Source organism: Megascapheus bottae, chromosome 12 (assembly GCF_031878675.1).
Source record: "Megascapheus bottae isolate mThoBot1 chromosome 12, mThoBot2.hap1, whole genome shotgun sequence".
Taxonomy (NCBI): Eukaryota; Metazoa; Chordata; class Mammalia; order Rodentia; family Geomyidae; genus Megascapheus; species Megascapheus bottae.
In genome coordinates this window covers 2,668,377-2,685,277 of record NC_143520.1, presented here as the reverse complement: position 1 = coordinate 2,685,277, position 16,901 = coordinate 2,668,377, and positions in this window count along the sequence as shown.

Genomic DNA, 16,901 nt, shown 5'->3' with positions numbered 1-16,901 from the left:
CCAGAGTCATGTCTTCCAACACAGTGACGTTAATGTTTTGGTCTCCACCTAACTAGACAGAGGTTTAGGAGCCTAAGCATAGTCATCACTTAGTTCAGACTTGGACAGAGATTAGAGTTATCATTTATTGGCACCCCTGGTCACCTGGTTATCACTTGTGTGTCGGTCTCAGTTGAAAAGCCTGAAATACATCTCAAAGCAACGTCCTCCCATTACCTGAGTCTGTTATCTAGATTATGTCTTCCCTTATAGCAACCTGCTTTTTATGCTCAATTTGTCATTGCTTCTTTCTTTTCTTTTTTATTTTATTTTCTTTTTTATTTTGGGGGGTAACGTATGGAAAGATTACAGTTACATTTGCCAGATAGTAGGTGCATTACTTCTCACACATGGATAGCCCTTCTCATTTTTGTCCCCATTTCCCTCCCTCCCAATCATCCTGTTTCCCCCTTCATTATTTTATTAGAAAAAAAAGCTCCTGTGAGCAAGACATATCATGCATCTTTCCATATTTATTGGATGAATATATGAATGATGAATGAAATAATTTGATTTTATAGATAAGAAAACTATGGCTTAGAGAAGTTAATGATATTTTCAGTTACTTGGTGAAAATGGGCTGGTAGAAAATAATTGACTTCAGAGGTTAATTTTTTAATCAAAAACATATTCTACTTCAACAATGTACATTCTTTCTGGTTGAATTTTTACTTTGATCTTTATTTTTATTATTGTTAGGTAGTTGTACAAGGAGTTACCATTCAACAAATCAGTTTATGAATATAATATCTTGATTGATGTATTCTATAAACCTTAATGTGATATTGTCTAAATTTTGATACTTATATAAAATGCACATATATATATAATCCAAAATGTGGTTTTTTGGTTGTTTTTATTTTCGTGCCAGTCCTAGGGCTTGAACTCAAGACCCGGACACTGTCCTCGAGCTTTTATACTTAAGGCTAGCACTTTGCCACTTGAACCACAGCTCCACTTCTGGCTTTTTGGGGGGAAGGGAAATGGGTTAGTTTACTAGAGATAAGTCATCATGGACTATCTTCAAATTTTGATCCTCAGACCTCAGATCTCAGCCTCCTGAGTTGTTAGGATTACAGGCATAAGCCACAAGTAGCTAGCCCAAAATAAGTTCTGGTGAAGTAATTTCATTCTAACCAAATTACCTTTATAATTAACAGAAAAAAATTAACTCATTTTCCTGATTAATTCATTACAGCAGATATATAATAATGTCAAAAATGACACTGAGATTTATCAAGAATTTGAAAGAAAGGGCAGGCCTTCTTCTATAGCATTTGAAATAAATTCATTATCCCTCAGTCTCAGTCTGGCAATGACACTGATTGTTTGGGCAGGTAAGCCAGGATGAGTTGGAAGTAGAGTGAGTCCTTCAGAGGCTGACGATGAAGACTACTTCACTCCACCACGTCATAGATTGATCTACACTGTTCACCACCACTAGTGACTCTGTGTGTGTGTGTGTGTGTGTGTGTGTGTGGTGTGTGTGGTGTGTGTGTAATGAGAAAGGATAGAAATGTACTTCATTGTATATCAATACATATATATATATCCATTAAATTATATATAGCACCATTTTATTATTGTACAGAGCCTGTTTTAACTTCCCATTGCCTTTGTCACAAACATGAACAAGCTTGAAACAAATTGTCTGCAATTCTGTAGGTCAACAATCAGATGTAAGTTTCATTGACCTAAAATTCTCATTCTCCTGGAAACTCTAGAGAGAGAATATTCTTACTTGTTCTAGCTTTTCTAAGTTTCCCATGTTTCTTGACCCATGTCCTTCATCTTCACTCTTTGCAAATGAGAGCCACATCCTTATATTGCTGCTACTCTGGCCTCCTATTCTTTCTCTTCCACTTTCAAGAACCACTGTGACTATATTGGACTACATACCTTGGTAATCCAGGTTACCATCCCTATTTGAAAGTCAGTCGCTTAGCAAATTTAACTTCCTCTGCTCCCTTAATTCTTCTCTTCTTGAGGTAGAAAATAGACATCTCTGGGGCAATAACTAAAATTCTTACCAAAAGTCCCAGGAACTAAGTTCGAAGGATGCACCACTGTAGATCCTTTTCTGGTAATCTAGTTGGGCAACCATTTTTGTTCTGGAAATGCTAAGCAAACCTATGCTCAAACCCATACTCCATCAGATACTGTATGTATTAACTAAGTAGACAAACTACTTGATATCATCGTTGGTTATAAATAAGAATATGAAAATTTATCTTATGGTTATAATCAATAAATGATAAACACATACTACTGTCTTCCATTTTCACTATCCTTATGCCAGCTGTGAGCAAATTTCAAATTCTTCACTCAGCTTTCAGCACTATGTTGGCAACCTGACCACTAAATCCAATTCCATAGTTAGTATAAGATCAAGAGTTTTATTCCTGTTATGATATTGATCAATTGGTCAATTTAAAACTACTTATAGGCCACGAGTTTGGCCTAATGGTAGAGTGCTTGCCTAGCATGCACTAAGACCTGGGTTCAATTCCTCAGTACCACATACACAGAGAAAACCAGAGTTGCCTTGAGAAAGCCCAAGGACAGGACCTGAGCCCTGAATCCAAGCCCCAAGACTGGCAAGCAAAAATCAACTACTTATAACAATGTATGCCATAAGTATGCCAACTATTGTGCGAGGTGTTAGGGATTAATAAAAATCAGAACAAAGGGGACTTGGCCGGTGCACTCAAAAGCTGTGGACCAGCGGTTGGAGGCGTGGATCATGTTATTGGGCACCTGCCAATGAATATCAAAGGTCAGATAATGAATTCAGTTTCCAGATATGGATGGAAAGAAAAGTATTATGTACCATTAGGAGAGATGTATTTTTGTTATAAAAATGAGTCCTTTATTAACAAATACAGAAACTAACCTAGAAAGACAGGCTAGTGAGGACTTTCTTAGTGAGTAAAATTCAAGTCAGTATCTTTGAGCATTTCTTCATCATAGGATATTCATCCTCATGTAAGTGGAACAACTCTTCCTAATAAGGAACACCTTCCACTCTGTAAAAAAACAACAACAGAAAAACAACAGGGTCCGGGAGTTTGGCCTAGTGGTAGAGTGCTTCCCTCGGATGCGCAAAGAACCAGCTTTGATTCCTTGGTACCACATACATAGAAAAAAGCTGGAAGTGGTGCTGAGGCTCAAGTGGTAGAGTCTAGCCTTGAAAAAGTCCAAGGACAGCGCTCACACCCTAAGCTCAAGCCCAGGATTGGAAAAAAGAGTTAGCTGGTTTGAACTCCATTGATGTAAATCTATAATGTTGCTTTACTTCATCCAATAGTTTGATTCTAGTCTGGAATACAATGCTAATCCTCCTTGTCATTTACAGTGTTTCCCATTTTTATTCTAAACATGTATTTCTGCTACAACTTCTTAGGAATGAGCTCCTGGGAAACTTCATGTGAGGACTGTGCAGGAAATACATCTAACTGGAATTCAAGAAACCATTCACTCACCTCTGTCTCTCTATAATTTACCCTCCATTGCTGTCAGCTTACCACTAATCAGCCAAGAAAAGAAAAGCAGTTCAATTGGATAACTTTAAGTTGCTACATTTACGCATCCAGATCTGAATGAATGGACAGTTTTCTAAATAGGAGAAAGTAAGAGTATGTATCTAAATACGTGAAATTGACTGTCAGAATTGAATTAATTTCCAACTGAAGCTAAGACAGATTCTAGTCCATTTATAAATCCTGAAAGAATTGGCCCCAAGTGCTCTAAATTGTGAATATTACCTTTTTGTACTTTATTGTTTCAAGAAATTCAAATTTCTTTCTCTCTTGTTGAACAACAAAGAAAATAGTTGTTTAGTTTTTCTACATCTTCAAATGGTTTTCACTGAAATTTCTGGGAGTGCAAGTCACATTTTAGATTTTATCCTTAGAACAGTCCCACTGACTGTAAAAGGCAGCATTAAGGTTTTTAAATACTTTTCATTTTTTAATCCATAGTTACATAGTATTTGTACATTTAGAGAGAGAAACACAACAGTATCATGTCACAAAAACCACTATTTCCAAAACTGAAAAAGAAATAGTGCACCTGATTGATCACCTTTCCATGTATGAAGCACTAAGTTTGCAATCCTACAAAACCAATAAGCAGATAAACTTCCTTTAGATATCAAAAGCAGTCTAAGTTCAGAGTCAAAAGAAACTTCGGAACAAGAAATTTCAATTGGTATTGAGATGATATGAGAAAGTAGAAATATTTTTCAAGTTAAACACTTGATAACTTTTGGCTAAGCATATGATTCCTTTAAAATATAGTTTGTAAAGTTTGATGTTAAAATTATTGCTAATATTTCCATCAGCATGAATGTAGAGTCATAGTGGAGAATCTAAATTGCCATATTGAGTGACAAATTAGTAGTAATAAATGGGTTGAAGCTAGCTAAAGAAAAAAGTTCCAATGATAGGAAGAAAATTAATGAAGTACCGAAGTCTATAACAGAATGAGAGTAGGATATAATTTTACCTTACACTCAAAGGGAATGAGATTTTTAGCCTATCATTTTATATGGTATTTCAAATATATAAAAGAGCTTTAGAAATTTTAATGAAAAAAATCAACTGATATTCAACTGTAACTTAAAATTTTACTTAACTTAAAAATTATTTCTATGAGTTCAAAGACTGTCAAAAAAAACTGTCCAAAATATCGTGTTATATGACAACCTCAAAACAGATTTTTCTCAAATATTTGTCTTTACTGATTCATGTTTTCCATTTTTCAGACATAATTGAACATATTTTATTTTCTCTCTATTTTATTAACCTGAAAATATATACGCTATAAGCCCATGAAAAGCATGTTCTGCTGCTGAAATAGGGAGGTATTTATAACACATTATATATGTAAAAGATTACTTACCATCCAACTATCTTACCCTTAAGTCTATCTTACCAGTAGGAGGAAACCTGGGAAGGTGTTTCAGTGTTCAAGAAGTAATGTGCTCCCTACCTTACAAATGTAACTGTAACCCCTCTCTACATCATCCTGGTAATAAAATGAAAAGGAAAGTCATTGCCCAATTGTCAGAGAGCTTACTAAGTACCATGATTTTTTAATTGCCAATATTTAAAAGGAAGCTTCCAAGACTAGCAAGTTTCCTGAGCTGGCATCTGTTTGAGTCAATATTGCATTTTAAATAGACAAGGCATTTTTCAGCAGTGGAACAGGGAGTCCCTCCCATCTCTCCTGTGAATGCAGACTACACAAAAGAGCATAATTAAAAATTTGGTTGTCATTAGTCATGCAGATTTTAGATTTAGAGGCTCTAGCTTTGACAAGCCAAAGCCAACAGCACTGTGCATGTCTTCAGTCAAATTACAAGTTAAAGTGATAGTACCAAAATGCAAATTCTTCCTTTTTAATACAAAAGCAATCATTTCCATTAGTTCAATAATGACTTTTAAAAAACATTTATTAATAGTCGTTTAGTGGCTTCGTGCAGATATATCTTAATAATAATATAGCATGTGAAGATATTAAAATATTCTACTATCTACCTTCTGGCTCAAAATACCCATTGATCTTTGAGATCAACTGAGAGAAAAATCAGATCACTTTGCTGTTGTGTTACATGAAGACAAAAGTCACTTTTCAAATTCCTTGAAGACATATACATAAATCTGCATCAAGCATTATAGTAAGTACAGGGAAAAAACAAATACAAGCAAAACATCCTGTCTTGTGAAAGGAAAAAACATTGAAAATAGGTTGTAATCTCTGTTATAGCTTTTCCAGTGCAGATGTTCATCCACTCATTAGATTAGCACACAAAGCATCTGATGACTCCTAATGTTTAATTTGCATTTATGCTAATTAATTTTGTGAGCTGCTATTTACTATGACAGGATGACTTCTCTAGAAAATAACCACACCAAAAACACAGCTTTTAAATCTTCAGTGAATCTTTGAAACAGATTTCTCTAGTTTATTAAATATTGTAAAGATGGCTTCCTTTTTAAAGTTGTTTCTCTGCTAAATGTTGCTTGCATTATTCGTGTGTTCTTACACTGGTGTACTATAATCCTATTCACTATTTCCAATAGTAAGAAACTATGCATTAAATACATACACCACATAAATAATTTTAAATGGAGGAAAGTAGAAAGGATATTTACCTCAAGAACAGAGTTTTACACATTTTTCTTTTTGGAAAAGTAGATATCTCAAAACACTGACATCAGATGTGCCTATCAACTGTATTTTTCTAAAACAATATGCACATATAGCCTGGAAAACATGAATCTTGACAACTCCCATTTTATAGATTTTTACAATGAAGCAAATACTCTACTTTCCCTGCAATTGCAATGATCTATAAGTAGACATATTTATGTTTTTACTCAAATGCTAGATGTGACTGATAAATTATGACATAATTAAAATAAAACATATAAATATAGTACTATGTTGACACAACACAGGAATTAGCACACATGGCTGGGGAACATATGCTTAAAGATGTAACTAACAAGAGGGTAGCCCTGCAAATAAAATTTAACTTGGTGAATTAAATTTCATGCTTGACATCAACTCACAACTCTTGACCTATCTTACCTTATGAAGAACTACTGCCTGTGGGCTGTTCTATATTCTCAGTGGCAAACAGGAATGAAAAGCCAAAATTTTAAGTTTGTATCGTACTAATATTTTTATCACATAAATATTAGAAGTATCATTTAAGACATAAAACATAAGCACAGTGATGTCAAATATTAATCCTACCTTGTTCTCAAAACTTAGTTACGGAAAGGAAATATAGGTCTTATTTCTTTCCCATTTAACTAGGTGAAATTTTATTACAGACAGTGCCTCGCAAACAACTTGTCTCATTGCTTACACATATCTAAACCCTGTATCTACACAGCCAGCAGGGAATGCATGCAAGGCATGGGTAGTGTAAGGAAGAGGCGACTTCTTCCACAGGTACCTTGCTTAACACAACATGTGCAGGCACAAAAACCTACCCCATCTTCCACAAGCTGTTAGCTGAAACAGACACATTTCAGTTTTCAAGACGGAGGAACTTATTAAAGGGCACGCTAGTTCAGAAATGCATGCACAATGGGTCCTATCCACGGTCAGACATTTGGGGACCACGCAAAAGCCTACTCACATCCCCTTCAGGCGCTGCCACATTCTCTCCGTCTGCGCTCCTGTGAGGTACCTGTAAGTGGTGTCTGCCAGCTCTTCGACTTCTGCAGCGGTGGAGCCCATGATGATGCTCCTGTAACAACACAGGAACAAGCAGCTAGAACAAGCACTCCTGAGTCCGCTCCCAGTCTCCAGCACGGACACACTAGCATTTCTTATCTCTGCAAACAGTGCGGAGGTGCAAAGATGAGGAAAGCCTCTGCCTCCGACAGGCAGAGCCACTGGCTCCCATCACCCCCACAAGACGACAGCAGTTTGCACAGATGCTCTAACCTCTCAGGAACAACCCAAGCATAGGAGCTGCTCCTGTACTGCTGACCGAGTGAGGGCTCAGCCTCTCCCCCAGAGCAGCTCATGTCGCACAGCTCTCATGTGCACTGAAGCACATCCGAATCCCTACAGTTTACCAGCTCTATTATGCACGGGAGAAACGTGAGTGACTTTGGCTCTCTAGAAGCAGCTAATTCCTCTCCACCAGCAGAAGGAGGGCAGGATGTAACAAGAAAACAGATGGTGGAACCAGGACATGCAGCACCATCCTGAGAGAGGATTTAAAAAAGAACAGGTGCCTGTCTGAATGCCAAGGTATTTGTCCTCTAATTCATCTGCAAGCAACACTTAAAGATATATCATATTCCAATAGTAAATACAACACACACGCCTGATAACAAAGAGAAAAACAACACGGAGACCCATACAAAGACACACCACGGAGCTCCACAGGTTGTCAGGAGAGAATGCTTGCAGCGCCCGAAGCTGCGAGCCTGCTGTTCACCTCTCCTAGCAACTCCACACGTAGGTAACTGCTGATTCAGCCAGGGATGCGCACAGCTGAGCACAGCCCTCGCTGAGAATCCTTTTCAGATTTACAAAGTAAATAAAATGAAACAAGTGGGATGCATATGTGTCTTGGTGGAAAGGGGAGTGTATGTGTGTGTGTGTGTGTGTGTGTGTGTGTGTGTGTGTGTTGGTGTGCGTAGAGCAGAAAGGGAAGAGGAAGGAAACTGATGCTGTGCTGCTTATGCTTTGTAGAAGGAACAGGAAAGTGGACACGAAAGGCATCAGAATTGAGGAGTCTGCCAAGCCCAGACACATGGTTGGCGAGTTGTCTTTGAAACAAGCTCAGATCTTGAGAATCGGAGTCATAACAGCTCTCTATTTGCAGTTGCTAAGAAAGATCTACTCAAAAGTTGGCTCTCTTCTTGTTTGTTTAAAGACCCAGATGTGATTGTTTTTCTTGGGGTGGAATGGGGGACGTTTTTCTGTTACCTTGTTCTTTAAGGTGGGAAATAGCATTCAATTTTTATTGAGTATTTGCTATGTACCAGGCTGTTTTCAAGGATTAGCCACATATTACATTTTTTAATTCTCACCAAAAAAAATGTAGTAAGGTAAATGATATTCCCACTTAATGATTGATGGAAATTAGAAACATTCTCTAGAGTTAAAACCAATCTCTTAAAGTAAGCACAGTTATCAACAGGACTACCATTTTATTGACAGGACTCTTCCAATATAGAATTATCACATCTATCCAAACGACATAGCTAGCATCTAGTACTCATTCATAATAGATTTATACAAAAATCCTTTTGCAAATTTCATTTTAAAAAATCCCTTCTGATTTTGCTTTTCTCAGACAAGATGTTTCTAGAATTTAATGTCATTATCTACCAGACAGCTTTATATAGTCAAAACCTCACTTCTAGAAGCATTTACCAAAATTGTCAGAAATAAGTTCATCTTTGCTCTGAAGTAATCATTTTACTTCTACTGTGACTCCATTTATAATCTTAGCTACATTCATTTAATAAGCTCTTTAATAAGATTGTGACAAACCATTTGACTTCCGCTGAGATGAATCACATCAAAAGCTGCATGAAGCACAAGCGCTCACTCCATCATTATTATTTTATAAGTGAAGGCACCAAATTTTTTGAAGCTTTTTCATTGTTTTCAAGCCACAAATAATATTGCAATGAAATTTCAGTCTTTCACATTGGTTAGCTTACCAATAACATTTCACAGATTGTATACTTAAGGATGTGTTGTTAAATTTTAGCCCATCATTACAACTTATCCCTCCGTTTTTCCTGACACTTCTATTTTCTAACATTCTAGTTTACACTAATGATGCATTTATGACTTAAAAATAAATTATTATTTTTGATGGAATAAAAATTCTATTGTGTATATATATATATATATATAGAGAGAGAGAGAGAGAGAGAGAGAGAGTACAGTTTCTTGATGCATTCATCTACTGAGGGGCATTTGGGTTGATTCCATAGCTCAGCTATGGTAGATAATGTTGGAAAGGACATAGTTGTCCTGGTAGCTTTAATGTGGCCCTTGTTTGGGTAAATGCCTAGGCATGGGATTCATAGGTCATAGGGGAGCTCTATGTTTAATCATATTAAGTGGAGTAAGCCAAACCCATAGAAACAGGTTTGATAGTTTCCCTCATTAATAATAATTAGTGTATGCCTAGAATTGTCCTAGCAGAGGTTCACAATAGCTCAATGGCTATATACATATGACCACAAAAAATGATATTAAAACAAATGATTTCCATGATATGAAAACAAAAAGGGTTTGTGGTTATTTTCTTTCTTTTTTAGTGTACTGTTTGCAGGGTTTTTTTGTCTTTCTTTTTTTTCCTCCTTAGTTTTATTTCCTGATTTTGGGACCATTTGTCTTGTGTAAGTTTATCTGATTTGGGGAAGGAAAAGGTAGAACAAAGTGTGAACCAATGCATTTGGTGATACTCACTAGACACTGTTGGACATGAACTTAACAACTTGTCAGGGAAGGGAGTCTGGGAGAAGGGAAAGTGGGAGAAATGAAGCGTGACACTGCTTAAATCCATGTTTGTGAAGTAATGCACCTTCTATCTGGTGAATATAATATAACCCTTCTATTAATTACAATAAAAATATATGAAAAAAGGAAATGTACTCATTACCTTGCTTAACTGTAATATTCTCAAAATATTACATCATCAAAAATAAATCACATTAAAAGAACATGACAGAACTCAAAATTGTGTGCAATATTTTTCTAATTAATATGTAGACAAAATGTAACATTTAAGAAGTTAAACTTAATTCACAAATTTTGACATAAAAATACAATGACAAGAATAGATCCTTAGAAATTAAAATATAAACATAAACATACATAAAAATTTAAAAATTAGAATACAGTTACTGAAATAAAATATCCTCTATCAGTTCTGGAACAAGGAGAGCAGACTTGAGAAAATACTCTTCAAATATAGGGTAAAAATTAATCTAACTCTTACTGCTTGTATTTTCCCTCTCTTCCACTTAAACTCCATATCCCTGTAAATAATTTCTATCATAATTAATTCCCTCTTCCCATATACATAGTGACTAGAAATAGTACTAGAAATTTGTAGAATGATCTTAGTATTTATTGATGCCAAAACATTGTAGAGCCGAGATTCTGAATCCAGTGAACCTGTGCTATCACTGAAAGAAATATATGATCTCTCGCAAGTTACTTGTCCAAATACATTTCTTCATGTATAAAATGAGTATAATAAAGTCTTCCTTAGGGTTGATATTGAAAGTATAAAGCCTGGAGGCAGGAGTGTGGCCTAGTAGTAGAATGCTTGCCTAACATGCATGAAGCCCTGGGTTTAATTTCCCAAAAACCACATACACAGAAAAAGTAAGAAGTGGCACTGTGGCTAAGAATACCATACATGAAATATAGTAATCTACAGAATAGTAATTTAATGACAATGGTGGGGAAAAGCAGACCTGTGCTTGAGCTTAAATGCAATAGAGACTTAAAACCAACATCCTTCTAAAATAGGGTAAAGCTGAGTCGAGTTGGTTTCTTTTCCCCAGCCGAGAGCAGATGTGTGTCTGTGCTGTGCCCATTTTTTTTCCACACAAACTTTGTTTTCTGTTTCTGTGCACAGGAAGGATGGCCAGGAGCTACTCAGATAAGTACTTCAGCAAGCACTATGTGTACTGACATGTCAGGTTATCAGGAGAACTTCTTAATCAAGTACCCAAAACTCATCTCATGTCTGAAGAGGAGTGGAGAAGACTTGGTGTTCAACAGTCTTGGCTGGGTTCATTTCATGTTTCATGAGCCAGAACCTCACATTCTTTTCTTTAGATAACCTCTTCTAAAAGTCAGAAATGAAGCCTATCTGGAATTGTCAGTTACATCTTATTCAAATGTACATGTATATGAAAGGGGAGTGTTCAGTGACTACTTGAAAACAAAATGTACAGTTCATCAATACCTATGCATGAGCTGTATTCTTCCCAGCAACAGAGCTCAGTTAGATACAACTGCAAGAGGTTATTGTAAGATATTTAAATTTTCTTCTAGTAGTTTTTTTTCTATTAATACAAGTGCCTGTTTGACTTTACATATTATTTTTATTAAAGTTTGGATGTTGCTTTTAAGAAAAGAACAAAGCTACATGTACTTATTTTGTAGATAAGATCATCTGAGCATAGCCAACAATTTCACTAAATTTGGTGTCTAGGAGAAAAAAGAAAAATATTTTTTGAGTATCAGTAAATTTTATTTTTATTCTTATATAAAAATAATTTTTCTTGGGCCGGGAGTTTGGCCTAGTGGTTAAAGTGCTTGCCTAGCATGCATGAAGACCCGGGTTCGATTCCTCGGTACCACATACATAGAAAAAAGCTGGAAGTGGTGCTGAGGCTCAAGTGGTAGAGCTCTAGCCTTGAGAAAGTCCAAGGACAGTGCTCAGGCCCTGGGCTCAAGCCCAGGACTGGCAAAAAATAAAATAAAATAAAATAATTTTTCTTTTTCTGTCTCCTTAGTCAGCTATTGTTCTTATACTTAAAAGCCATTATATTCCTAGAAACATAGAGGAAATTGAAAAAAAAGTGCATGCAGTCGCCAAAATCAAAAGAATATTTTCATTAGGAACCACTTTTAATTATATTTCTACCATCACTGAGTTTGATCTAAATTTATACAAATAAATGACAAAGAAAAAAGCAAAACATAAGATAGGGAGGGTGTGGGGGAAGGAAATGGGAAAACATGAGAAGGGGTATCAATGTATGAGAAGTAATGTACCTACCACCTGTTGAATGTAACTGTAACTCCTCCATACATTACCCCAACAGTAAAATAAATAAATAAGTAAATATCCTTTTTGAGGAATGAATCCTCAAATATTTCTTTTTTCCCCCAATATTCATGGTTTTATTAATCTTCCACTTTCCTGTGAAATATTCCTTTGAGAATCTTCTGCAGCACTGGGTCAGTGGTCATAAATGATTTTAGTTTTCCTTATCATAAAAGGATTTTATTTTTCCCTCCATTAGTAATGATAGTTTGGGGGGGTAGAGAAATAAAAGTTAGTATTTATTATCTTTTATTGCTCTAACTACATTGTTCTATGAGTGTTTTATTCTTACAGTTTCTATTAAGAAATCTACTAGTATTCTGATGGATTTGCCTATATAGATGCCTCGATGCTTTTCTCTTACAATTTTCAGAACCCTTTCTTTGCTCTGGACACTTTTAACTATAATGTGCCTTTTAGTAGCTCCTTTCTGATCTTGTCTATAAAGCCTCCTGTAGCTGAATTGCTGTTTATTTTTTCTCAAGAGTTAAGGAATATCCTATTATTTTCTTGAATATATTTTCTATCTCTTTAGCTTGTACTCTTCTCCTCTTTCTCTTAATTAGGGTCCAAAAGTCTTCTGTGTTTTACTTATACTTCATTTTTTTCTGATTACTTCATTAAACTATTTACTATGTCTACCTTGTCCTTGAGTCCTGATATTCTGATTTCAGTTTGAAGGCACTTTCCACCATGATTCTTAGTTGATTTACGAAGCTTTTCATAGTCAGAATTTCAGTCTGATACATCTTAGGATTTTCTGTCTTTATTGAATTTCTATTTCATATCATTCATGATTTCCCTTATTTTGGCTGTTACTTACTTCTAAGTCTTTTTGAGTTTCCTAGCTTAATATTTGCATCCTATCTGAATTCATTCAATGCTTTATGCATGTCTTTTAGACTCCCAGTGATTATTTTTGTAAGAACACTTCTGAGTTTTTGTCTGTTACGGTGGGAGTGTTCACCTATGGAGGTTCATGTTACTGTGTTTTCTCATATTCCTTGCATTCCTACATTGAGATGCATGCATGTATTTGAGGCAAATTCATTCAGTGCAAGTTTTGATTCCTGGCAGTCTTTAACCTGGTCTTCGCAGCTCTCAGGAGAATGGCATCATGGAAGAACTGCAGTGCAGTTTCACCACATTAGACTAGGAGATAACTCCAGAGTCAAAATGCTTATTTAGTTAGTTGTTTTGTTTGTTTGTTTGTTTGTTTATTGCTGGTCCTGGGGCTTGAACTCCGAGCCTGCGCATTATCCCTGAGCCTTTTTGTGCTGAACACTGGTGCTCTACCACTTGAACCACAATGCCACTTGTGGCTTTTCCTGAGTTTATTGGAGATGAGTCACACCAGCTTTTCTGCATGTGCTGGCTATGAACTTTGAACCTCAATCCTCATATCTCAAACCTCCTTAGTAAATGAGGATTACAGGAAAGAGCCTCCAGAGTCACTTTAGTCTGTTTGCTCATCTTTAAGCCTCATCCTCTCCTCAGCTCCTGCACTAAATTGTTTCTCCTTGTTTACCAGATTTCTAAAGTGTGACTTGTTCTCTAGATCTACCTGGCTGCAAGCCAATTGCTAGCAGCTAATACAAATTGACTGCTTACTCTGAGTATTCTATCAAGTCAGAAAATACTCTCACTAGTTAGGGTAAGGTTTTGATTCTCATCATGAAATCTTTCACTCCTTCTCAGGCCCAGAAGGTCCTCACTCAACACTCGAGGATAAAGTTGTCTTGTCTGATGCTGATCTCCTCACGTTAGGGAAGTCATTGTCCTTCTAAGTCTTTGTTTTGTGTCTTACTGTACAAATGGATTAGTCCCATAATCTAGGTCTACCAGACTGTTCTGAAGGCCACCAGACTTATGTTTAGTTTATATTTCCTGTCCTAAATACCAGAACTATTTCCTAATTTATTTTTTCTATCACCTTTTTTTTTGTCACACTTTTCAGTTGTCATTTATTCTCTTGTGGTTCTTGGTGTTCTTCCTTTCAAATCAAATCTTTCCTTTGTTACCCAGATATTTTTCATTCACCGAGTCCTACAGGAAAAGGATCTGTGCACCAAGTTGCCACCTTCTTTGCTAGGCAAGTTTCCTCTGGGCTGGTGATGACACCATACTCTAGATGCTTATAACCCCTTGAAAGGGGGGAGTTCGGTGTGGTTGACTGCTGAAGTATACTATGAATATACTGCTCTACAAGTTTATACTTTTTAAAGTTATGAGTAATGTGACTTAAATGGCTTTAGAAAAATCCAAACAAAAATTCATGATTAAGTTATTACCAAATAAACTATGAAGACTTTAATCTTCCAGATACTTTTCAAGGCTGGGATATTTTCCTTTCAGTAGTTCTGAACATCAAATGAAATTCGCTAGTATTTTCCTTGACAGAAATAAAAATTCATCTCTGCATAAAGATCAGTACACAAACATTCAGAGTAGAATTATTCACAATAATAAAAAGGTAGTTTGTATGGTGAAAGCCTTCATCTGATTTCTTCCCCCACAAACACACACATTGGTTTCTTTTCCTCACTGATTAACATTTTTCTCCCCTCCCACTACCTATTGCTTTTCTCTGCCTGCACTTGTTTCCTCTGTTTTCACATATATAATGCTCCTGAATTTTCATTTTGTCCTTTTAACCCAAAGTACCAGATCATTTCAGGTGACACTTCCAGCCATATTGCTCTGTATTCAGGTACTTGATGTGGTAGTGTACTGCTCCTTTTCAAATGTAAGCTCCAAGAAAATAAAAATTTATGTTTTCTTTTTATTTTTTGCCAGTATAAAGCCTTGAACTCAGGGCCTAGACACTGTCCTTGGACATTTTTTGCTCAAGGATAGCACTCTACCACTTGAGCTACAGCACTACTTCTGGCTTTTTCTGTATATGTGATTCAAGGGAACTGAACCCAGGGCTAGGCATGCATGCTACCACCAGGCCACACTCACAGCCCCAAAATTTATGTTTTCTAGTATGTCCATAATGCCCAGAACATACTTGGATAAAAGTAAAAGAGTCCCCAAAATTGACTAATCCATAGATATTGTAAAGAGTGAGAAATAGAATATATGAAAAGATATTGGCATGCTTTTTGGAAATTATTTAGATTTTTATTTCTTCCTTCACTTTTTTTAAACTGTCCTTTTTTTTTGTCAGTCATGGGGACTGAATTCTGGGCCTGGGTGCTATCCTTGAACTCCTCAGCTTAAGGCTAGCACTCTACCACTTGAGCCACAGCACAACTTTTGGTTTTCTGGTGGTTAGGTAGAGATAAGAACTTCACAGGCTTTCATTCCAGGGCTGGCTTTGAGCTGTGATCCTCAGATCTCAGCTTCCTAAGTAGCTAGGATTGCAGGTGTGAGTCAACAGCCCCTGGCAAAACTTCTTTTTTGTTTCTTTGTCTTAAGCTGTTGTCTGCTTCATGAAATATAAGCTAAGCTATAAGTAACCAAATATTTGTCCTTCAACTAGATATTTAACAAGAAATAATTTTAAAAGTAAGAACAGATATCTTAAAATTGAAATATTGTTTGGAAGCATTTTATGTCAAGTACAACTGTGCTATATTTAATACAATATACCAAATATATTTATATGCACACACACACACACACACACACACACACACACAAAACCATCATCCCAGCCAAAAGCTCCGAAAATCACTAAATACTCAATAAATACCTATTTGCATATGTCTTTTGGTTCCAAGAGATTAGATAATGTCAAAACCAATCAACAGTGTTAGGAATACCAGAGTACCATTAAAGCATCTCAGTTGGCAAATAAAGGTAGGTTCTACAAAAGCCTTCTGCTTTACCATGGGTGAATTCTCAAGTTACCCCAAGCAAACTTAAATTCTGTAACACACACGCAACACAGTAGAAAGGAGGTTCTAGAGACACAAAAATATCTGGGAGGTTTTCAGATACTCTCTGTCCTCTGCCAAGTTTTGAAACCAGAGTGGGCTTGCATGAATTTTATTTTAAATCCACAGAACAAAAACAAACTTTCAGAGGCAGTATAGAAGTTACATCCCAAAGTTCTGAAAGTTTCAACCCCCTAAAGATTACTTTTTAGCCTAACTCTATTCGCTTTCAAGGCAACAATAAACAGGTGTCTGTGAAAATATATCAACATTGTTTGCTATCTAGGTGCAAAGCCAGCTCAGGTACTGTTATCTCCAATTAACCCCTAGGAAATGGGAAGTGGGGCTTGTCTCAAGGGTAGGGCAGTGGCCTTGAGCTGAAAAGCTCAGGAACAGCGCCCAGGCCAAATTCAAGCACCATAACCCACAAAGAAAAGAAAAAATTGGGGATATATTTTAGTATAATTTGATCAGGTTTGACTTCATTATAATGGACAACTAAAGACAGTGAATGCATATATATATATGTACATATAGATATAGATATAGATATAGATTTTTTTTTTGCCGGGCATGGGTATTGGATGCAGGACCTGAGCACTGTCCCTAAGCCTCTTTGTGTTCAATGCTAG